Genomic DNA, 24,901 nt, shown 5'->3' on the forward strand with positions numbered 1-24,901 from the left:
ATGATGCTATGGAAGAGAAATTTGTTAGAAATCCCTCTAAAATGTTGCGTCAGAAACACAGTTGTGGAGTTGTGAAGGAAAGGTGAAGAAGTGCAGTGAATTGTTGTACTATTAGATATAAATGCTTGCCAACCTCAGTAAATTGTTATACTCTCCTTGTGTTTTCCGACACCAGACTAGTTTTTCCCTTGAGACTGTGAAGTGCTACAAGGTGTAATGTACAGGTGCAAATGTTTCACTTAGCTGTGAATGCCTTATTATTTAATTTTATATTAATGTTCATGGCTTGTAAAAAGAAAAATGTGAAGCACCCAGAAGAAATAGCCTGAAGTATGATATAACTTAATACAAGTGCATACCATTAGCAGATATGTTAATGAAGAGAATTCAAATTCTCTGTGACATGTAGAAAGACTATCAGAGTGCAGTAGTGTTGTTCATATTTAGTGTTCTTATCAGTGTGTGGTTCCACCAGTGGCAGTGGCTGTCAAAGAGAGGGACCACACTCACTAATGACAGAAGCGTGGTGGAAAAAATGTGAGGAACTATGATTCAATGTCCTCTTACCTGCCACGAACATAGACATGTGTTTATCCTCTGTCAGTTACATATGCTTTATTCCGTAACTTCGTCGTCACTGCACATTATTTTTATCCCATCCCAGGGTAAAATCGGCACAGTGTTTCATAGACTATATAAGGGGCGTGAACCGTGTCAGGTGTTGAGTGGTCACTCTGAAGCACATGAAGGTGCTTCAAATTTGTGTGGGACAGCATTGTCAGTACCTGACAGAGTTTGAAAGGTGCCTCACTGTAGGTGTCCAGTGGGCTGACTGGTTGAATTGTGCAATGTGTGGAGCATTTGGATGTGACAGTGACCTAATGTTCAGAATACGTGGAAATGTCAAGGTTTCCCTTGACCACATTTGACCACAATAAGACAAGTGCTACTCCAAGCACATGGTAACCCCCTTCACATCTGCACCTCCTCTCACTGTCACTATCTTCCTCATCTTCTTACTCTCTTAATGCTGCTATGGCATTCATTCCTTTTCATTGCTGCTGTCTGTTGTCACTGTCACTATCTCTCTTCTTTGTTGCCATGGTCATAGTCAGTCTCTCTCTCTCTCTCTCTCTCTCTCTCTCTCTCTCTCTCTAATCACCCACTTCTGCCTTGTCCTCTTCATCATCTCCATTTCTCTCCCTCCCAGTGGCACTGTCACCTTCAGTCTTCCCCTAGCATTGTTCTGTTACTGTTAGCTATATTCCATTGCTACTGTCTGTCTGTCTGTCTCTCTCTCTCTCTCACCCTGATATTGCCATTGCCCTTTTGCTCTTTCTGTGTCACAACCATTATCCTCTATCTTTTATTGTTTCTTACTCTTCTGTCTCTTTCCCACTGCCACTGTCTCCTTCTCTGAGCATAAAAAAGTGTGAAAATGTGCACATATCAAAATTCTTGGTAAAATTTTTAAAGGTGCTGAGGAAGGTAGAATGAGGCAGCAGCGACTCCACTTTGCCGTCAGTCTTTCAATTAGTAGGAGCATATTCACATGTTTTGTGCTCCGATTGGAGCATTTTTATGCTAGTTCCCTTCTTTTCCCAGCTATGACAGGGCATGTCACTCACATGCAAATAACTTTATTGGTCAGTAAAATTTTGGTATTTTACTTATGTGAAATTGAAATAGCAGAAAACTGTATAATTTTATACCCCAGCCTGCATTTTATGTGGACAAAATTTTTCTGTATGCTTCAGTGCTAGGACAACATCGGTTTCCTAGAACCCTTTTCATGTTAACAGAGAAACATTACGGCACAGTAGGCCTATTCTCCTTCAAAACAATCATTCTCTGATGTCATTGTATTATAATGTGTTGTCATTGTTGTTGTGGTCTTCAGTCCAGAGACTGGTTTGATGCAGCTCTCCATGCTACTCTAACCTGTGCAAGCTTCATCTCCCAGTACCTACTGCAACCTACATCCTTCTGAATCTGTTTAGTGTATTCGTCTCTTGGTCTCCCTCTACGATTTTTACCCTCCACGCTGCCCTCCAATACTAAATTGGTGATCCCTTGATGCCTCAGAATATGCCCTACCAACCAGTCCCTTCATCTAGTCAAGTTGTGCCACAAATTTCTCTTCTCTCTAATTCTATTCAATACTTCCTCATTAGTTATGTGATCTACCCATCTAATCTTCAGCATTCTTCTGTAGCACCACATTTTGAAAGCTTCTATTCTCTTCTTGTCTAAACTATTTATCATCCATGTTTCACTTCCATCCATGGCTACACTCCACACAAATACTTTCAGAAACGACTTCCTGACACTTAAATCTATACACGATGTTAACAGATTTCTCTTCTTCAGAAACACTTTCCTTGCCATTGCCAATCTACATTTTATATCCTCTCTACTTCAACCATCATCAGTTATTTTGTTCCCCAAATAGCAATACTCATTTACTACTTTAAGTGTCTCATTTCTAACCTAATTCCCTCAGCATCACCTGACTTAATTCGACTACATTCCATTATCCTTGTTTTGCTTTTTTTGATGTTCATCTTATACCCTCCTTTCAAGACACTGTCCATTTCATTCAACTGCTCTTCCAAGTCCTTTGCTGTCTCTGACAGAATTACAATGTCATCAGCGAACCTCAAAGTTTTTATTTCTTCTCCCTGGATTTTAATTCCTACTCCGAATTTTTCTTTTGTTTCCTTCACTGCTTGCTCAATATAAAGATTGAATAACATCGGGGAGAGGCTACAACCCTGTCTCACTCCCTTCCCAACCACTGCTTCCCTTCCATGCTCCTCATCTCTTTGTAACTGCCATCTGGTTTCTGTACAAATTGTAAATAGCCATTCGCTCCCTGTATTTTACCCCTGCCACCTTTAGAATTTGAAAGAGAGCATTCCAGTCAACATTGTCAAAAGCTTTCTCTAAGTCTACAAATGCTAGAAACATAGGTTTGCCTTTTCTTAATCTATTTTCTAAGATAAGTCATAGGGTCAGTATTGCCTCACGTGTTCCAACATTTTTATGGAATCCAAACTAACCTTGCCCAAGGTCAGCTACTACCAGTTTTTCCATTCGTCTGTAAAGAATTCATGTTAGTATTTTGCAGCCGTGGCTTATTAAACTGATAGTGTGGTAATTTTCACCTCCGTCAACACCTGCTTTCTTTAGGATTGGAATTATTATATTCTTGTTGATGTCTAAGGGTATTTCACCTGTCTCATCCATCTTACTCATCAGATGGTAGAGTTTCGTCAGACCATCAGTAGTTCTAATAGAATGTTGTCTACTTCCGCGGCCTTGTTTCGACTTAGATCTTTCAATGCTCTGTCAAATTCTTCACACAGTATCATATCGCCCTTGTCATTTTCATCTACATCCTCTTTCATTTCCATAATATCACCCTCAAGTACCTCGCCCTTGTATAGGCTCTTTATATACTCCTTCCACCTTTCTGCTTTCCCTTCTTTGCTTAGAACTGGGTTTCCATCTGAGCTCTTGATATTCATACAAGTGGTTCTCTTTTCTCCAAAGGTCTCTTTAATTGTCCTGTAGGCAGTATCTATCTTATCCCTGGTGATATGCACCTCTACAGCCTCACATTTGTCCTCTAGCCATTCCCGCTTTGCCATTTTGTACTTCCTGTCACTCTCATTTTTGAGACTTTTTTATTCCTTTTTGCCTACTTCATTTACTGCATTTTCATATTTTCTCCTTTCATCAATTAAATTCAATATCTCTTCTGTTACCCAAGGATTCCCATTAGCCCTTGTCTTTTTACCTACTTGATCCTTTGCTGCCTTCACTATGTCATATCTCAAAGCTGCCAATTCTTCTTATACTGTATTTCTTTACCCCATTCTTGTCAGTTGTTCCCTAATGTTCTCCCGGAAACTCTCTATAACCTCTGGTTCTTTCAGTTTATCCAGGTCCTGTCTCAAATTCCCACCTTTTTGCAGTTTCTTCAGCTTTAATATACAGTTCATTACCAATAGATTGTGGGCAGAGTCCACGTCTGCCCCTGGAAATGTCTTACAGTTTAAAACCTAGTTCCTAAATCTCTGTCTTACCATTATATAATCTATCTGAGACCTTCCAGTATCTTCAGGCTTCTTCCATGTATACAACCTTCTTTCATGATTCTTGAACCAAGAATTAGCACTGTGCAAAATTCTACCAGGCGGCTTTCTCTTTCTTTCCTTACCCACATTCCATATTCACCTACTGTGTTTCCTTCTCTTCCTTTTCCTACTATAGAGTTCCAGTCACCTATGACTATTAAATTTTCGTCTCCCTTCACTATCTGAATAAGTTCTTTTATCTCATCATACATTTCATCAATCTCTTCATCATCTGCGGAGCTAGTTGGCATATAAACTTGTACTACTGTGGTAGGCGTGGGCTTTGTATCTATCTTGGCCACAATAATGTGTTCACTATGCTGTTTGTAGTAGCTTACCAGTATTCCTATTTTCCTATTCATTATTAAACCTACTCCTGCATTACCCCTATCTGATTTTGTATTTATAACCCTATATTCACTTGACCAGAAGTCTTGTTCCTTCTGCCACCGAACTTCACTAATTCCCACAATATCTAACTTTAACCTATCCATTTCCATTTTTAAATTTTCTAACTTACCTGACCGGTTAAGGGATCTGACATTCCAATCTCCGATCCGTAGAACGCCAGTTTTCTTTCTCCTGATAACAACGACCTCCTGAGTAGTCCCCGCTCGGAGGTCCAAATGGGGGACTATTTTACCTCTGGAGTTTTTTACTCAAGAGGACGCCATCATCATTTAACCATACAGTAAAGCTGCATGACCTCGGGAAAAATTACGGCTGTAGTTTCCCCTTGCTTTCAGCCGTTCACAGTACCAGCACAGCAAGGCTGTTTAGGTTAGTGTTACAAGGCCAGATCATTCAATCATCCAGACTGTTGCCCCTGCAACTACTGAAAAGGCTGCTGCCCCTCTTCAGAACCACACGTTTGTCTGGCCTCTCAACAGATACCCCTCCCTTGTGGTTACACTTATGGTATTGGGGGGGGGGGGGGGGGACAATGTAATAAACAGGTTATTTTTGAGAATGTTTAGATGCTTATTTTCTTAAATTACCGGTAGGAGTCTTTTGGTAACATAACTTATTTCATAGCAAATCAGTGGTTGTGGTTCACAGTTACTGTCAAAGAATACATCACCCCAGAATTTCATTGTATATCAGTGCAAATGAATGTGCATTTTTGAGAATTTTCAGAAGCTATCAATGTCCTGTGCATAATCTAAGAGTAATTTGTAGTAAATCAGCATTTGTGATTTATTTACTGTAGCAGATATTCTAACATATTGTTACATTTAATTTTTCAAGGAGGAGTAGCCATATAAATTACATTTGTCATAAATTAATTTTGTTTTCAAGTCTTGTAACAACTATTATTAAACTCAAAGTTTTAGGAAACTAGTAATTTTGAGTATAGGTTTTTGTGTTGGCTTAATAGAAATCTTGTTTTGTTTATTTGCTTCAGTTCTTATAGGGAATTAGCAACTTTTTGGCTCAATGGATTAAAATTATTTGTTCCATCACACCAGCTAAAATGCAGCCCCACAGTGAATGCTGTTCTCTAAGATGGAATGAGTTGGTTGAGATTTGTAAGCAGTTGGAAATCACCCTGACTACTGTCAAACAATTGGCAGCTGCTACGAATTAGAGTGTTTGAGGAGCTCCTGAGTGTCGTGTATCTTTGGTACCAGTACCAAAGCAATCTCAAGTATTATCCTCTCCTGTGGATCCTGTCCCCTGTGGAGAAAGTATGGTATCTCTCATTACTTGTCCATTTGATTGCGAGTGACATTTCACTGGTAGACATAGTTGTTCTTTACAGGGTGGATGGGGACCATGGAGGACTGAGGGTGTTGTACCAATCCACCTAACCAACACGTTGGAGGTTCTGTGTTTCACTGAAACTGAAACTGCGCTCAGTAAACCTTGTTTGGGGAAACTTGCTTTGTATGATGTCGAGAGGAGGCAAATGCAAAAGTGTAGGTGTCTATTAATCGTTGGCAGTTCAATCTTGCGGTGAATGATGGTCCCCCTTAGGGAAATGACAGCAAGGATAAGGGAAGGACACCAGGTGCACTCAGTGTGTATACCTGGAGGTTGCATTCAACATATTGTACAGGTTTTTCTGGCAGCCATTGAGGAAACAGGGTGCAACCATCTGCAGACTGTAGTGCACATTGAAACAAATTATCCCCGTCATCTGGGCCACTAGGCTGGCAGATAATGCTGAGAATACCAGCCTTGCATGTGAAGTTTCAACAAAGCTCACGATTTGGAGCATTGTCCCCAGAATTGATTATGTCCCTTTGGTTCTGAGTCAAGTGGAAGGACTGAACCAAGAGAGCATAGGTTCTTCCACAAGCTAGGCTGCAGCTTCCTGGACTTGTGCCATTGGGTGCAGAACTGTAGTGTCTCCCAAAATAGGTCAGGTGTGGAGGGCACACAAGGATTTTTTTTTAATTAGGTGATTCTTCATCCAGTCCTGATAATGACAGCTGTAGGAAACCCAGAAGTATGAATGTAATACACAAATGAATTACAGACACTGGCTGGGAGTGTGCATTAATTGAGATCAATGGGAAAAACTGAAAATTTGTGCTGGACTGGGTTTTGAACCCAGGACTCCTCCCTACTAGTCAGATACTCTGACAACTAAACCATCTGGACATGATGGTCATTTGATTTGCATGGACTACTCTAGCATGTGTCCTGCCATGTGATCTGGGTCAGTTTTGATAAAAACAGCATCCTCTGCCCAGTCACAGGCATTACTCGCTTGTGACAAGTTGGGGGATGTTTCTGTTACCATGACACCCCATAAGAGCTTAAATATGGTCCAGGGTATTATATTCCACCGGGACCTTCTTTTGCAGTCTGATGATGACCACTGGGACCTTCTTTTGCAGTCTGACGATGAGCTGTGCACCAATTTAGAGTGGCAAGGTGTTAATTTTGTCCAGCACGTCCATCGGGGTCTGAGGGATAATCAGATTGTCACCGTTGTCTTCATCTTGGCCTTCGAGGGTGACACGTTGCCCGAGGAGATGAAGGTGATGGTCTGCCGCTGTGATGTCAAGCCATATATCCCTCCCCCAATGCGGTGCCTTAAGTGCTGGAAGTTCAGCCATAAGTCTTCCCACTGTATTTCCAACGTCACTGTCAAGATTGTGGACATCTATCACATCCCAATATTCCATGTGCTCCACCTCCGATCTGTGTTAACTGTGGAGAGCATCATTCACCTTGCTCGCCTGACTGCAGGATTTTAGAGGAAGAGAGGAAAATCGTGGAACATAAGACCCTGGACCGACTGACCTATACTGAGGGTAAGAAGAAATTAGAACACCTACACCCTGCGCGTATGACCTCCTCTTATGCCGCCCCTATGAGAACAGTTGTTGCCCCATCAGTTCCTCGCATTCCTGTCGCCTCTCACAACCAGAAGACTGCCCCCTTGATGGTGGGGGGCACTTCCCTGTTGCTCCTGCACCACCTACTTCGGGAGCAAAACCCCACCTCCCCCTTCCCCAAACAATCGGGGATATCAGTCCCCTGTTCTGAGCCAGAGAAGTGTAAGTCTTCTTTCCTTCCTCTAGCTAGGAAGGGGACTCTTGGGTCACTCCCTTCCCAGGTTTCTCCTAGTGGGAAAGATGACAACCACGAGTGGCTGAAGAGCCCATAAGCAGCTGGTCGTAGGGCTTCACACTCATCCTCAGTTCCGGAGACAGAATCATTGAAGTCCTCCCAACCTGGGAAACCCAAGGAGCAGGGAGGGAAAGCCAAAAAGAAGGTCCCCAAGACCAAGGGAATTGAGATGGCACCCACACCAATGCTACCCACAAGCTGTGTGTCTGCGGGTGAGGTGGAGAATCTGGCGTCCGCTGAGGACCTATACATCGCCAGACCCTCAGACATGATAGATATAGACTGCTCAGGCAAAATGTCAGTGGCAGCAGGTGACCAGGAGGCGTAAATGGCACCATTGAATGTTCCATGCCTTCCCAGTGTCATAGTGATGTCATCCTCCAGTGGAATTGTAATGGTTTTTTCCATGGCCTGGCTGAGCTACGGCAATTGTTAAGCTTTACACCTGCCTTCTGCATTGCCCTCCAGGAAACCTGGTTCCCGGCAACGCAGACCCCTGCCATCTGTGGCTATAAGGTATACTACAGGAACTGTAGTGACTGTAATCAAGTGTCTGGTGGAGTTTGCATTATTGTCCTAAACCCAGTCTGTAGTGAAGCTTTGCCTCTTCAAACCCCTCTTGAAGCTGTGGCTGTTAGAATAAGGACGATACAGGAAATAACTGTCTGCAATGTATATTTTCCTCCAGATGGTGCAGTATCCCTGAATGTATTAGCTGCACTGATTGATCAACTCCCTAAACCTATCCTACTTTCGGGAGATTTTAACACTCGTAACTCCTTGTGGTGTAGCACTGTGCTTACTGGCCGAGGCAGAGGTATCGAAACTTTACTGTCTCAGTTCAACCTCTGCCTCTTAAATACTGAAGCCACCACACATTTCAGTGTGATTCATGGTAATTACTCGGCCATTGATTTATCCATTTGCAGCTCAGGACTTCTCCCATCTATCCACTGGAGAGCACATGATGACCTGTGTGGTAGTGACCACTTCCCCATCTTCCTGTCACTGCCCCAGTGTCAGGCCCACGGACGCCTGCCCAGATGGGCTTTAATCAAGGTGGACTGGGAAACTTTCACCTCTGCTGTTACCGCTGAATCTCCACCACATGGTAACATCGATGTGATGGTTGAGCAGGTGACCGCAACAATTGTTTCTGTGGTAGAAAACACAATCCCTCACTCTATAGGGTGCCCCCGGTAAAAGGCATTCCCTTGGTTGATGCTGGAAGTCACTGAAGCAATTAAGGAGCATCGGCAAGCTCTACAATGGCATAAGTGACACTCTTCTCTGAAGCACCTCATAGCCTTTAAAAGGCTCCGTGCTCACGTTCACCAACTTATCAAACTACAGAAGCAGGAGTGTTGAGAAAGATACATCTCAACCATTTGGTGCCATATGTCACCTTCCCAAGTCTGGGCAAAGATCAAACGTTTTTTCGGGTACCAGACCCCAACAGGTGTTCCTGGTGATAACATAATGGTGCCGAACACTTTGCTCAGCACTATGCTCGAGCCTCTGATAGTGGGAAAGGCTGGGCGTAATTCTCCAATGCAAATGGCGTCTGGAAGGGAAAGTCCTCTCATTCACTACATGCCACAATGAATCCTATAACGCCCCATTTACAGAGTGGGGGCTTCTCAAGCCCTTTCACACTGCCCCGATACAGCTCTTGAGCCAGATTGGATCCACAGTCAGATGATTAAACATCTCTTATCTGACTACAAGGGACATCTCATCATCATCTTCAACCGTATCTGGTGCGATGGTGTCTTTCCATCGCAGTGGCGGGAGAGCACCATCATTCCAGTGCTCAAACCCAGTAAAAACCCACTTGATGTGGATAGCTATTGGCCCCTCAGCCTCACAAACGTTCTTTGTAAGCTGCTGGAATGTATGGTGTGTTGGTGGTTGGGTTGGGTCGTGGAGTCACGTGGCCTACTGGCTCCACGTCAGGGCAGCTTCCAACAGGGTCGCTCTACCACTGATAATCTTGTGTCCCTTGAGTCTGCCATCCAAACAGCCTTTTACAAACAGAAACACCTGGTTGCCGTCTTTTTTGATTTACGAAAAGCGTATGACACCACCTGGCAACATTATATACTTGCCACATTGTATGAATGAGGTCACTGAGGGCTGCTCCAGATTTTTATCCAAAATTTCCTGTCACTTCGTACTTTCCATGTCCAAGTTGGTGCCTCCCATAGTCTCCGTCTCCCCCCCCCCCCCCCCCCCTCTATATCTAGGAGAATAAGGTCCCGCAGGGCTCTGTATTGAGTGTCTATTTTTAGTGGTCATTAATGGACTAGCAGCAGCTGTAGGGCCATCCGTCTCACCTTGTCTGTATGCAGATGACTTTTGCATTTCGTACTGCTCTACCAGTACTGGTGTTGCTGAGCGGCACCTACAAGGAGCCATCCACAAGGCGCAGTCATAGGGTGTAGCTCACGGTTTTCAGTTTTCAGCCACAAAGTCGTGTGTTATGCACTTCTGTCAGTGTCATACCTTTCATCCAGAACCAGAACTTCACCTAAATGACGATCCAGTCACTGTAGTGGAGACATATGGATTCTTAGGACTGGTTTTCGATGCCCAATTGACATGGCTTTCTCACCTTCGTCAGCTTAAGTGGAAGTGTTGGCAGCACCTCAGTGCCCTCCGCTGCCTGAGCAACACCAACTGGGGTGCAGATCGCCCTATGCTGCTGCAGCTCTGTAGAGCCCTTGTTCAATCCTGCCTTGACTATGGGAGTCTGGTTTATGGTTCAGCAGCACCCTCAGCATTGCGTTTACTCAATCCAGTGCACCACTGTGGCGTTCGCCTAGCGACAGGAGCTTTCAGGACCAGTCCAGTTACCAGCGTCCTTGTGGAGGCCAGAGTCTCTCCTTTGCAAATTGTGCATGCACAGCTGCTGGCCAGTTGTGTTGCACACGTTCGTAGTTATCCTGTGCATCCCAGTCACCATCTCCTTTTCTCACCCATGCCACTTCGTCTCCCACATCAGCGACCCAGGTCAGGGCTTCCAATTGCAGTTCGTGTCCAGTCCCTTCTTTCCGAACTGGAGTCCTTGCCTTTACCACCTATACTTGATGTCCATTCATGTACACCTCCATGGTGTATGCCTAGGCCGTGGCTTCTCCTAGACCTTTCACATGGCCCTAAGGACTGAGGTAACCCCGCGGCTCTCTACTGCCACTCCCCTTTGATTCTCGACATGTACTGAGGCCACGAAGTGGTTTACACTGAAGGCTCAATGTTTTATGCTCATGTCAGCTTCGCGTATGTCCACGGAGGACATATTGAAAAGCATTCCTTGCTTAATGACTGCAGTGTTATCACTGCTGAGCTGGTGACTATATCTTGTGCCCTTGAGCACATCCATTCATGCCCTGGGGAGTCGTTTCTTCTGTGTACTGACTCTTTGAGCAGCTTACAAGCTATCGACCAGTGCTACCCTCATCATCCTATGGTAGCGACCATCCAGGAGTCCCATCTATGCCCTGGAAAGGTCCAGTCATTCAGTGGTGTTTGTCTGGACCCTAGGTCTCTTTGGAATCCCATGCAATGAACTTGCTGACAGGCTGGCCGAACAGGTTACGCAGAAACCTCTTATGAAGATAAGCTTCTCTGCATCTGACCTGCAGTACTATGGCGCAAGATTTTGCAGCTTTGGAAGAGAAAATGGCATAACCTCAACACTTGAAACAAACTGCGTGCCACTAAGGAGACTACGAACGTGTGGCAGTCCTCCATGCGCGTCTGTTGCAGGGACTCTGTGGTTCTCCGTTGGCTCCACATTGGCCTCGCTTGGGTTACACATGGCTACCTACTGCGCTGTGATGACCCACATCAGTGTCGATGTGATGCCCGGCTGAAAGTGGCCGATATCTTGGTGAGCTGTCCTCCTTTGGCTGCCGTGTGACAGACTCTTCAGTTACCAGACGTGTTGCCATTAATTTTAGCTGACAACGCCTCATCGGCTAATTTAGTTTTACGTTTTATATGTGACGGTGTGCTTTATCATTCTACCGTATATAAATGTTTTGCACCTGTCCTTTGTCCTGTTGTGTTGTTCTCCACTCTAATGCTTTTAGGGTGGATGTTTTAATGTGTCGCAGAGTGGCTGGCTTTTCCTTTTTATTCTCGTGGTCAGCCAGCCGCAGTCATCTGCTCTCTTGTTTTCACCTGTTCTTCCTGTTTCTTGCTTCTCTCTGTGGTTTTCTTTTCCTGTTTTGTCCATAATAGTGTTGGGTGTCCTCCTGTCATTCTTCTGGTTCTTCCTTTCTTCTGTTATTTATTATTGTGACATAAGTCTCCTTTTTCTTCTTTCCCTTGTATAATTATTTTACCGGTAACAAGGGACCGATGATGACCTCGCTGTTTGGTCTTCCCCCCCCCCCCCCCCCTCCTCTTTTAAACCAACCAACCAACCAACCATTCTCCTCCTCCTCCTCATACTCATCCTCATCATAAATCAGACCCAGTTTTTACGCAAGTCACACAATCCTCATCAGTGACAACCACTAACTCGGTGACATGACCTTCCGTCAGCTTCTATATGTCTACCTGGGCTCTAACCACAGGATAATCCAGTGGAATTGCAATGGATATTACTGTCACCTACCAGAAATTAAACAACTCATTTTCTCTTATTCTGCATTCTGTCTTGCTCTTCAGGAAATGCAATTCCGTGATGACCACTCTCCATATTTCATGATTATCGAGCATTGTGTAACAATCGTCCTGGCCCTGGGATAGTGTCTGGAGAAGTTTGAACTTTGGTGCACACTGATGTCATTAGTGACTGGAGCCCTCTCACACCAACCTAGAATCAATAGCTGTAAGAGTGCGAATGATCCCAGCCATTACCATTTTTGATGTCTACCTACCTCTTGGTAGACCACTTCTTCATGTTGATCTACCTGCCTTAATACATAAACTCCCATGATTGTACCTCCTGCTCAGGGACTTTAATGTGCACCATCCCCTGTGGGGGAGTGCAACCTTGACGAGTAGGGGTCTTCTTATTGACCAACTTATTACAGACTTTGTCTCCTCAGACTGTGTCAGACTGTCTCCTCATTGATGGTTCCCCTACCCTCTTCAGTGTTGCACAGGGCACCTTTTCTGCCACTGGTCTCACCATCTCCTCACCTGCTCTCGTGGCTTCCATACATTGGTCACAACATGATGATCTTTGTGACAGTGACCACTTTTCCATGATTCTGCAATTTCCTGCCACACCAGACCCCCATGCTGGGCATTCTGCAGAGCCAGTTGGCCTTTGTATATGTCTGCTGTGCACTTCGACACTTCCTTCTCATATTACATTGATGTGGTCATGCAAGACGTCTCTGCTGCTCTTCTTTATGCCCGTAGCACTGCTATCCCTCTATCCCCAGGTCCCCATTGTCATCAACCAGTACTGTGATGGACCAAGGATGTGGCAGTTTCTATCCAGCACCACCAAGTGGCATTGCAGCGATTTAAACGACAACTTTCAGAGACCAATCTATTCACTTTCAAGCATCTCCATGCTAAGGCTCGCTACCTTATTAAGCGGAGTAAAAAGGAATGCTAGGAGCACTATGTTTCCTCCTTGAGACATATGTCTCTACAACTGGTCAACTGTCCAGGATGCTCTGTGTACTGATCCATTGGCCCTTGCAGAACACTTGACCACACACTTCATGACAACATCAGCATCCTCCTCCTATCCTGCTACCTTTCTCCAGCAGAAACACTGAGTTGAATAGACCCCCTCTGTTACACCTCCACCAAGATGATTCTGTAATGAACCCTTCACTGTATGGGAATTATTGCAGGCTCTTACCTCTTCACATGACACGACCACAGGCCCGGATTCCGTCAGATGGCCAACATTTGGACATTACCGAATGGCAAAATCTACACAAGGTCTTCAACCACATTTGGCTTATGGCTGCCTTCCCCTCGCAATGATGAAACAGTATAGTTATCCCAGTCCTTAAGCCTGGGAAGAACCCAATGTCCCTAGACATCTACTGCCCAATTAGCCTGACGAAAGTACTTTGTAAATTCTTGAGAGGATGGTTGCTTCCAATTATGATGGATTCTTTAATCTCAGGGCCTTTTGCCCCCGCATCAGTCTGGCTTCCGGGAAGGACATTCTCCAATAGACCATTTATTCAGATTGGAAACAGCAATCCAACAGACTTTTGCTAACCAATGGTACTTTGTCATGGTCGTCGTTGACCTAGATAAGGCATATGTCACGGCTTAGCACTATCACATTTTAGTTACCCTCCATGACTGGGGTGTTCATGGTCCCCTTCTGATTTTTACCCAAGAGTTTTTATCTCACTGGCTCGTCACTCAGTACCCCTTGGATTCAGAGAATGGCACACCACAGGGGCAGTGTTGAGTGTCACAGTCTTCCTCATAGCCATCAATGGGCTTGTAACCTCTGTTGGGCCACTGGCTACTGTGGTGCTGTATGTCAGTGATTTTTGCATCTGGTGCTGCTCCCAATTGGCAGCATTTGCTGAGCACCGGCTCCAAGGTGCCATCAGACAGGTCTCTGCATGGACATCTCCCATGGCTTCCAGTTTTCTCCTTCCAAAACACGGGTTATGCATTTTTGTCATTGACACACAATACACCCTGATCCAGAACTTTATTTAGGCAACCAGCTCCTAGATGTTGTAGCACAGTCCCATTCCTTGGGCGTTATTTTGATAAAAAGCTGACTTGGCTGCCCCATGTTCACCACCTGAAGACTACATGCATGCAGAAGCTTAATGCTCTCCGCCTCCTGGCCTGCACATTTTGGGGTGCAGACTGTGCTACTCTTCTCCACCTTTACCATGCTCTGTTTTTGTCCAGACTAGATTATGGTAGCCAGGTTATGGCTCAGCGACTCCTTCCACTCTGAAACTACTTGACCCTGTTCATCATTGTGAGGTGCATCTGGATATTGGTGCCTTTCACACTAGTTCCATTGACAGTCTCTTCACAGAAGCGGGGATTCATTCTCTGCAAATACAATGGATCCAACTCCTGGTTTCATACGCAATTGCAAACAAGGTATGTCTCCATCCTCATAACCGCCCATGGGTGGGATTACCGGTTGGAATGCATCTCACTTCCCTTTGTTGGGTTCTCCATATCCACTTCCTTGTATATGCCCTGTTCATTTCCTCCCACACACCTCCTTCTATGGTGCCTTGACCACAGATTAGGACCAACATATTCCAGGGCCCTAAGGTCTCCATCACTCTTACAGTTTTCTGGCATCTTGTACTTGCCATCCTTACAGAGTTCCAGGATGCCACCATCTTCTAGACTGATGGTTCTAAAACAATAGGTAAGGCGGGATAGGCTTTCACATCTCCTACTTGCTTAGATAACCATTTATTGCTGTGATTATGTAGCATGTTCACAGCAGAGCTCCTAGCCATTCACAAAGCCTTACAGTTTGTTTCTCAGGCCTCCCTCCACAGTGTTTTAATTTGTACCGACTCAACGAGCAGCTTGCAGGCTATCGAATGATGCTACTCTTGTCACCCTTTTGTCTCTGTTATCCATGACCTTCTCTGTGCCCTTGGCTGTGCCGCCAGCTCAGTTATCTTTCTCTGGGTCCCAAGTCATGTGGGCATTCTAGCGAATGAACTGGTTGACCATTTGTCTAGAGAAAGCTGATATGCGGATCTATGTCAAATGTGTCTTTGCCCAACAGTGGAATGACATCTGGTGTGCTACTGCTTACAGTAATAAACTCTGCACACTCAAGAAGTTAACTGCGGTTTGGCGCTTTTCCTTCCGCTCCTCTCACGAGGAGTCCATGTCTTAACACCTTCTATGCCTTGGTCATAACAGGCTCACACAATGTTTCCTCTTGCATTATGAACCACCTCCACAATGTGGTTGTGGAGCCAGACTGACAGTATCTCATATATTGGTGGAATTTCCCCTTCTTTTGGCCCTTTGTACTAAGTATAGTCTTCCAGATTCCTTAATTTTAATATTAGCAGACAATTCACGGATGGTTGAACTGATCCTCAGTTTCCTCTGTGAAAGTGGTTTTTTGTTTGCAGATATAAGGTTTTCCTTTACTCCTGGAGCAGGGGCAGGGTGGTTGTGGTTGGGGTCTCTCTTAGAGCTTTCTCAATCCGGAACCCCATGATCACTCCCCCATGGAAAGACAGCTCTTTTACCCCTCTATCTTTTCCACTTTTATATTTGGCCTAATTCTTCTATGCCTTCTACCCTGGTTTTATAGTCTTGACTCCTCTAACTGGACCTGTCCACTCTTAGCGGACCCTCTCCCTTCTGCAATTATCTTTGGAATTGTGGGATTGATGACCTTGCTGTTTGGTCCCATACTGCCTTTCAATTAATCAGTCAAGCAACTTCTCAGTCGAGTAGCTCCTCAGTTTGCCTCACAAGGGCTGAGTGCATCCCTCTTGCCAACAGTGCTTGGTAGACCCGATGTTCACCCATCAGAGTTCTAGCCAAGCCCGACAACGCTTAACTTTGGTGATGTGACGGGAACCGGTGTTGCCACTGTGACAAGACCATTGGCCAACCAATAAACACTGATTATTTAAACTTTAGACTACTACAGACATGCTCTCAGCATTCCGTGCTGAGCAATGCTTTTTTGTTGCTCTACTGCTTGCAGAATGCTGATAACTATGCTGAGAGGTAGTGTTCCAGTTGCTGTGAAATATTTATCATCTGATTTTAAGAAAACTTATTTGGTGAAAAAAATTGATTTTTGCACATGTTACAGTCTGATACCTTCACTCAATAAAGGTCTGATTTTCTTTTAGTTATTGATCATAGTTACTGTGCTGCATCAAATTAAGAAAAACATTGCACAATGTTTTAAGAGCTTGCAGACATAAAAATGCATTGTGTAAACTCTGCAAAAGGTTGATTTTAGTTCATCCCTTTCTGTGTATGAAACATAGATAAGATATTGAAATTTTATTGAAAATTAAGAGCAGTGTGATAACTCATTTCATTCTTTAGTTACTGGTTCTTATGTCTTGCGATGTGCCCTCTTCCATCCCTCTGCATTGCAAATTGTATGGTCATGAGAACCATCATATTTTGTAAATGGTTAAAGATATCAGAATGATTTTTTTTCCGTAAATGATAGCAAGTAAAGAGGCACATGTTGTATGGTAAATAATAAAAACATTTTTATTCATTTACTTATGGAAGTAACTCGTTCGCAGCAGTGAGAGTGTTGACTGAATGGGACATGTACACTCCTGGAAATTGAAATAAGAACACCGTGAATTCATTGTCCCAGGAAGGGGAAACTTTATTGACACATTCCTGGGGTCAGATACATCACATGATCACACTGACAGAACCACAGGCACATAGACACAGGCAACAGAGCATGCACAATGTCGGCACTAGTACAGTGTATATCCACCTTTCGCAGCAATGCAGGCTGCTATTCTCCCATGGAGACGATCGTAGAGATGCTGGATGTAGTCCTGTGGAACGGCTTGCCATGCCATTTCCACCTGGCGCCTCAGTTGGACCAGCGTTCGTGCTGGACGTGCAGACCGCGTGAGACGACGCTTCATCCAGTCCCAAACATGCTCAATGGGGGACAGATCCGGAGATCTTGCTGGCCAGGGTAGTTGACTTACACCTTCTAGAGCACGTTGGGTGGCACGGGATACATGCGGACGTGCATTGTCCTGTTGGAACAGCAAGTTCCCTTGCCGGTCTAGGAATGGTAGAACGATGGGTTCGATGACGGTTTGGATGTACCGTGCACTATTCAGTGTCCCCTCGACGATCACCAGTGGTGTACGGCCAGTGTAGGAGATCGCTCCCCACACCATGATACCGGGTGTTGGCCCTGTGTGCCTCGGTCGTATGCAGTCCTGATTGTGGCGCTCACCTGCACGGCGCCAAACACGCATACGACCATCATTGGCACCAAGGCAGAAGCGACTCTCATCGCTGAAGACGACACGTCTCCATTCGTCCCTCCGTTCACGCCTGTCGCAACACCACTGGAGGCGGGCTGCACGATGTTGGGGCGTGAGCGGAAGACGGCCTAACGGTGTGCGGGACCGTAGCCCAGCTTCATGGAGACGGTTGCGAATGGTCCTCGCCGATACCCCAGGAGCAACAGTGTCCCTAATTTGCTGGGAAGTGGCGGTGCGCTCCCCTACGGCACTGCGTAGGATCATACGGTCTTGGCGTGCATCCGTGCGTCGCTGCGGTCCGGTCCCAGGTCGACGGGCACGTGCACCTTCCGCCGACCACTGGCGACAACATCGATGTACTGTGGAGACCTCACGCCCCACGTGTTGAGCAATTCGGCAGTACGTCCACCCGGCCTCCCGCATGCCCACTATACGCCCTCGCTCAAAGTCCGTCAACTGCACATACGGTTCACGTCCACGCTGTCGCGGCATGCTACCAGTGTTAAAGACTGCGATGGAGCTCCGTATGCCATGGCAAACTGGCTGACACTGACGGCGGCGGTGCACAAATGCTGCGCAGCTAGCGCCATTCTACGGCCAACACCGCGGTTCCTGGTGTGTCCGCTGTGCCGTGCGTGTGATCATTGCTTGTAGAGCCCTCTCGCAGTGTCCGGAGCAAGTATGGTGGGTCTGACACACCGGTGTCAATGTGTTCTTTTTTCCATTTCCAGGAGTGTATATATGTAATCAGCACTGAGGGAAGACCCAGGGGCTGTGTTTAAGTATGCCCTCAGCATTGTCTATAGCAGTCAGTGGGTTAAAGAATTAAGCTGCTGTGTATAAAACATCTTCAGACATCTGCTTACTTTACAAATGAATTATTGTGTTGACTTTAAGTATGAAAGCAAGAAAAAGTTTAGAAAAGATTTTGTTAGTAATTATAATCCCAAAGTATGAGATTGAAACTGTTACATATGAAATGTTGTGGAAAGGCAAAGCAGACTGTGTTTTATTGGCAGAACACTGGGAAGATGCATCAGATCCACTAAAAATACTGTTCGCACTATACTTGTTCTGTTCTGGAATGTTGTTGTGTAATATGGGATCCTTACAAGTGGATGTAGTACCGCCTCAGTTGTCCGGAATAGGAATAGGTAAGATAGGATACATGCCAAGACATTGAGGAATAGTCAGTTTCTTAGTGAAGGGAAGCACGGGTGATAAAAATTGTCGAGGAAGACGGAGGCTTGACAAAAAAGAAAAAAAAAAAAAGGTACCAACTCGTGCCAAAATTTTAAAAATATCTGACATATTGTACATGTAAACATAATATACATAGTCTGAGTGTTTATCTAAAAGAATGTGTTCACGTTAAGTAAGTGGAAGGCTACATAATTTATAAAAATGATGAATAATATACACACAATATTCTTTGATTTTTGTTACACGGACATTGGGCACAACAAAAATCATCAAGCATGGAAATACAGTAGAGCATCAATTATCTGAAGTAATTGGGGGACATGGGTGTTCAGAAAACTGGTTTGTTCGTATAATCGAACTGTACAAGTTTATTTGCCAAAAAGAAGTTCTGTACAGTAAATTTATTCATAAAAACAGGCATCTCTTTTAGTATTACAAAGTAACATACAAAGGCAACTTCAGTAGGAATATATAGTATGTGGCACAGTTTATTAAACAAAAATATATACATATTACATATGCATTTTGCGTGAACCACACACACAGTATACAAAATTAACGTTTAAAAACATCCTTTATTTTGGTCTGTCTAAGCAAGCCTACACACTTACGAGCAGCTAAGTCACGTACTTTTTTCATTACATATATCTGAAACTGGTCACTTTCATCTTGGGCTTCAAACCATCGCAAGGCAGTATCTAAACAAGTGAATGCCTCAGAAGCTGTTGGTATACTTTCATCTTCACTTTCTGGAGTACTGATTGATGAGATGCTGGCGGCGTCATCTTTATCAGTGACGACGTTTACAATCTCGCTGTCCTGCATGATTTGGTGTCTTGGATCTGCATCATCGCTATTCATCCATTCATTAACTTCTTCATCACATTCGTGGCAATCTATTTCTTTTAGCATACCGAGAATTTCGGACATATCATTCTGTTTGTCATTTTCAATCATACCTTGTGAATTTTCTTCTGTGTCCAAAATGTTATTCCAGGCTTTCTTAAAATTCTCTTCCTTTACACTATTCCATGCTGTGCTGATCATGTAGGACACGTCTTTCAAGTCAATATTCTTATGATTTCTTAAGAGACTTTCTTTTCCATCCTCTTCTCTTTCTAACAATAACTTACGCAACAATTCTTTCCTGTAATATCATTTGAAAGTCTCAATAACGCCTTGATCCATGGGCTGTAATAAGGAGGTTACGTTAGGTGGAAGAAATATTACCTTTATGAACTCATCTTTTTCGTTTAAAATATCACATGACGGATGAGTTGGTGCATTGTCAAGGACAAGTAGTGTTTTCTCCCTCTTCCCATTCTTTAGCTGATGAGCTTTTACAGGGGGTATGAAAACGTCCAGAAACCACTTCATAAAAATCGTGCTATCCATCCAGGCACTCTTTTGGCCGGTCAGCAGCGCCTTGTGAAGGCCCCATTAGAAGCAATGTTCCGCCAGCGGTGGCCCAATGCGGCGACTACTGTGGGAGACTTGGTTTGGGAGTGAGGGGGATGATGGACGGTAGGGTGGGAGAGTAACTGGTGCGAGGAAGTACACAGTTCGGTTAAGCGGTCGTTCGGTTGACCGACGTTCCGGTAATCGACGCTCTACTGTGCTGATGTCGGAGGCAGCATATTGTGCCCGCTGTGTTGGCACTGCATAAATAACAGTAAATGTGTCTACAGTTTGCATCTAACAGTCTTTATTCTGTACTTCCGATACCTTCTCTTGTTGTGGTAAACTGGCATCATAAAGTAGTGATGGGTTTCTACACTAAGATAGATACAAATCAGTTGAAATTTGTGACAAGATTGAGGATACTTTGGTATGGACTATGTACCATAGAGCTTATCAGAAGATGTAGAAGTAACTTCAGCTGTTTTCTAGTGAAGTGCAAGGTGAGGTCTCAGCTACTTTTCTTCCTTTCAGTCATCCTTTTTTAATGTTGTCACCTTTTTAAATTTTGTCACCTTTTTAAATTTTGTCATAAATAAATAAATAAACAAATAAATCACTTTTGTTTCCAAGTTACAGTATTCATCTTCATACACTTAACTTTTTGGGGTGCACCAATTTACATCCACATCCATACTCTGCAAAGCAATGTCATGTGCTTAGCAGAGGGTACATCCCATTGTACCAGTTATTTGGCTTTCTTCCCATTCCATTCACTTTCGGAGTGTGGGGAAAATGTATGAGCCTTCCAATCCCTGAAGGAGTGATACATAGAGGTTTGCAGTATATAAAACTGCTGCTGTGATACTCTGTTCAATTTTGAAAATAAACCTTTGAAGATGGGAAAAACGCCAAATTTTTTAGTGGTGGTCTTGAAAAGAGAGATTTGTAGTGTGTGCTCTTGCTCTATTATGAGACAAAAGGTTTTCAGGCAGTTTTTAAACCATCATTTTCAACTAAACATAAGTGTAATTTTGAAGTTAAATGTGGACCATATCAGTTAAATTTAGATTGTTCCGATCAATTAAAACCATCGAGTTTGGTATGGAAACCAAAATGAGCTCATTAAATGTGAAGAATAGTTCTGTCAAGGCTGAATTAATTTGGGCAATGAAATGGGTGATTTGCAGTTACTCTATGGTTTTGTCAAATGGCATTTGTAATGTTAAGGTGATGTTCCATGAATATTTTTTCAATTCTGTCTAAGAAAATGAGGTACATAATAACTGATTGACTGGCAGCATATTTCCAGGAACGTATATTACAAGCAGCATGTTCATCATGTTACAGACAGAGTTTCATTGAAACTAGGGTACCAATGTTACAGATAAAAAAGGATTATAAACAACCACTACATTTTGGCCAGAGGGGGAATGTGCATAACAACACAGCACATTTACCTGCAAAACAGATGGTGAAATGTTATATCAGTAATTATATGAAGCACTTTATGAAGCCAACTTGTTCCTAAATTAATGCCTTATGCTCGGGCAGATGGACCTAATGTAAATAAAAAAGTGTTTATGCTTCAAAATAGTGATGTAAAGGAGTAAACATTGGAAGTTGCAACATTCCTACAATGCATAATGCCTACGCCAAGGATTTGGTGTGTTGAGGGGTGGCGAGGTGGAGGTACAGAATAAGACTGAAGTAAAGAAAGATAGATAACAAAATCAGAAATGTTTTGACACTGGAAATTGCTATTTTTAAACAACACAAATTGCTAGGAGGTCAGGCACCTCTGTTTAACAATTTGCGTCAGGTGAGCATTCTACCACACAGGCACATGGCCTGTCAAGAAAAGTAGACCTTGCTTTAGCATATTAAAGGTGACTGGAAAACTTCAAAGTTGACATTCTTGAGAATTTTTGACAGTTGTAGTGAACTATTTTGGGAGTTTTAATATTACGGTTCTGAACGACGTGTACCATAAATATAAAAAAAATTACAAAAATCTGATTGCTGTGTGGTCCTCTTGTTAGACTCTTCTTGATCCGAGCATGTCATTCTCAGTGTTCCATTCAGTCTTCCGAAGTAAGAGTGATTTCAGGTGTGCCGCAGTGGAGTGTTGTAGGACTGTTGCTATTCACAATATATATAAATGACCTTGTAGATAATAACATCGAAAGTTCACTGAAGCTTTCTGCGGATGATGCTGTAGTATATCGAGAGGTTGTAACAATGGAAAATTGTACTGAAATGCAGGAGGATCTGCAACAAATTGATGCATGGTGCAGGGAATAGCAATTGAATCTCAATGTAGACAAGTGTAATGTGCTGTGAATACATAGAAAGAAAGATCCTTTATCATTTAGCTACAATATAGCAGGTCAGCAACTGGAAACAGTTAATTCAATAAATTATCTGGGAGTAGGCATTAGGAGTGATCTAAAAGGAATGATCATATAAAATTAATCGTTGGTAAAGTAGATGCCAGACTGAGATTCATTGGAAGACTCCTAAGGAAATGCAGTCCAAAAACAAGGGAAGTAGGGTACAGTACACTTGTTCACCCACTGATTGAATACTGCTCACCAGTGTGGGATCCGTACCAGATAGGGTTGATAGAAGAGATAGAGAAGATCCAATGGAGAGCAGCTCACTTTGATCATTTAGTAATTGCGAAAGCATTATGGAGATGATAGATAAACTCCAGTAGAAGACTCCGCAAGAGAGTAGCTTGGTACGGGCTTTTGTTGAAGTTTTGAAAACTTACCTTGACCAAAGAATCAAGCAGTTTATTGCTCCCTCCAACGTATAGCTCACGAAATGACCATGATGATAAAATCAGAGAGATTAGAGCCCACACAGAGGCATACCAACAATCTTTCTTTCCATGAACAATAAGAGACTGCAATAGAAAGGAGAACTGATAGAGGTACTCAAGGTACCCTCCGCCACACACCGTCAGGTGGCTTGTGGAGTACTTCTACGTCAGAACATGTAAAATTCTGTACATAATAGTATGCATTTTTCTATTAAATCTCTATTGATGCCATATTAAAATACTAAATTAATCGAGACTTAACTGGTCACACAGTGTGTGTATCTTACAATCAGCACCACTACTGTCCATTCCTACCACCTCATCATTCACATACTGCCTCCCACTTGCTCTCTCTCTCTCTCTCTCTCTCTCTCTCTCTCTCTCTCTTTCTCCCTCTTTCTCCCTCTCTCCTCTCTACCTTCCTTATATGCTTATTTCTACACACAATTACATATGTGAATTTGTTTATTTAATTCCTAGATATATTATTTGTGAAGGAGAATTAATGTGTGAAGGTTGTGTGCCCCTCCAGCTCCAGTCCAGCTTCAGTCAACCGGCAGTGTCTCACTATCCAACTACGAGAGTGCAGCAAATGAAAGTTTGAGCCGCCGCGTGGACCAGTGGATCTCACACTACCAGTCTGTCCTGGGTAAGGTTGCACATGTGCGCTACTGTGGAGTAGTGGGGAAAAATCGGTGAAATCCTGGGAACTTTTTAGAGTCCTGGGAATTTTTTATTGTTTTAGTTTTCAGCTAATTTTTTTGTAAATTTCACTTGTAAGAACTGGTACTGCAACAGAGAATTTAACTTTTGTGTGTTACTGGAGAGTAATACTGCAACAATAAAACATAAACGAGAGAATAACATCAAAATAAAACCTTAAGTCACAAAGAAAGTGCACCATTTACAGCAACGAAACACAGTGCTTACACAAGCATCTGCCAACAGCAAAATGTGTCAAAGATCTTCTGAAGAAGATTATGCAATACTTTGTAACAAAAACTGCTTATGATGAGTGTTTAGTTACTACTGTTTAAATTTCTAACAGGTCATGGAAAAAATATTGTGAATGGTGATATGAGAAGTGTTACTTTCAAAGTAAATTTCCTTTGATGCAGGATGACTAATGTTACTTGTGAGAATGTGCAATGAATTTCTTAAATTACAGAGCATTTGGATCTGTCTCAAAACAAAAAAAACATTATATATGGAACCATAGTTTTTCTTATAGCTGTACTGTATGAATATCAATTCAAACCATTAACTTTCCCTGATAGTGTGTTAACGCTACTTAAGTGATGTTGCTATTGGCTAACTACATCACCTGTCATATGCTCTGAATATCTGCTGTCAGTGACTGGTGAGATCACATTATGTGAGTTATGATTGGCTGACAAAAATGCATCTCATAGTGAAACCTTGATATCAGTGCTTCGGAGGCCACTGGGCTGTATTTGGTGGAATTCATATTTATACTCTCATAATACAAAAATATGCAGTATATGTGTTACTGTGCTTCAAAGATCATTCCAAAATGTGGGAAAACAATGACCATGAACATGCTCAGAAGATTTCAGACTGCAATATGATCAAAATTTAAGAACATGACATAATATAAAAATGGGTGGTGTCTTGAAATCATATGCTGAATTACGAACAATAGGTCTACTAAACTGATGAGATTGTTGGGCCTTAGGCTTCAATTTTGACACATTCATTTTTAGTTAGCAATGAATTTATGTTCAGAATCATACCAAATAACTAATTAACTTAAGTGAAAACAATTGCCCCACAACGTTTAAGGT

This window comes from Schistocerca nitens, chromosome 3 (assembly GCF_023898315.1).
Source record: "Schistocerca nitens isolate TAMUIC-IGC-003100 chromosome 3, iqSchNite1.1, whole genome shotgun sequence".
NCBI lineage: Eukaryota > Metazoa > Arthropoda > Insecta > Orthoptera > Acrididae > Schistocerca > Schistocerca nitens.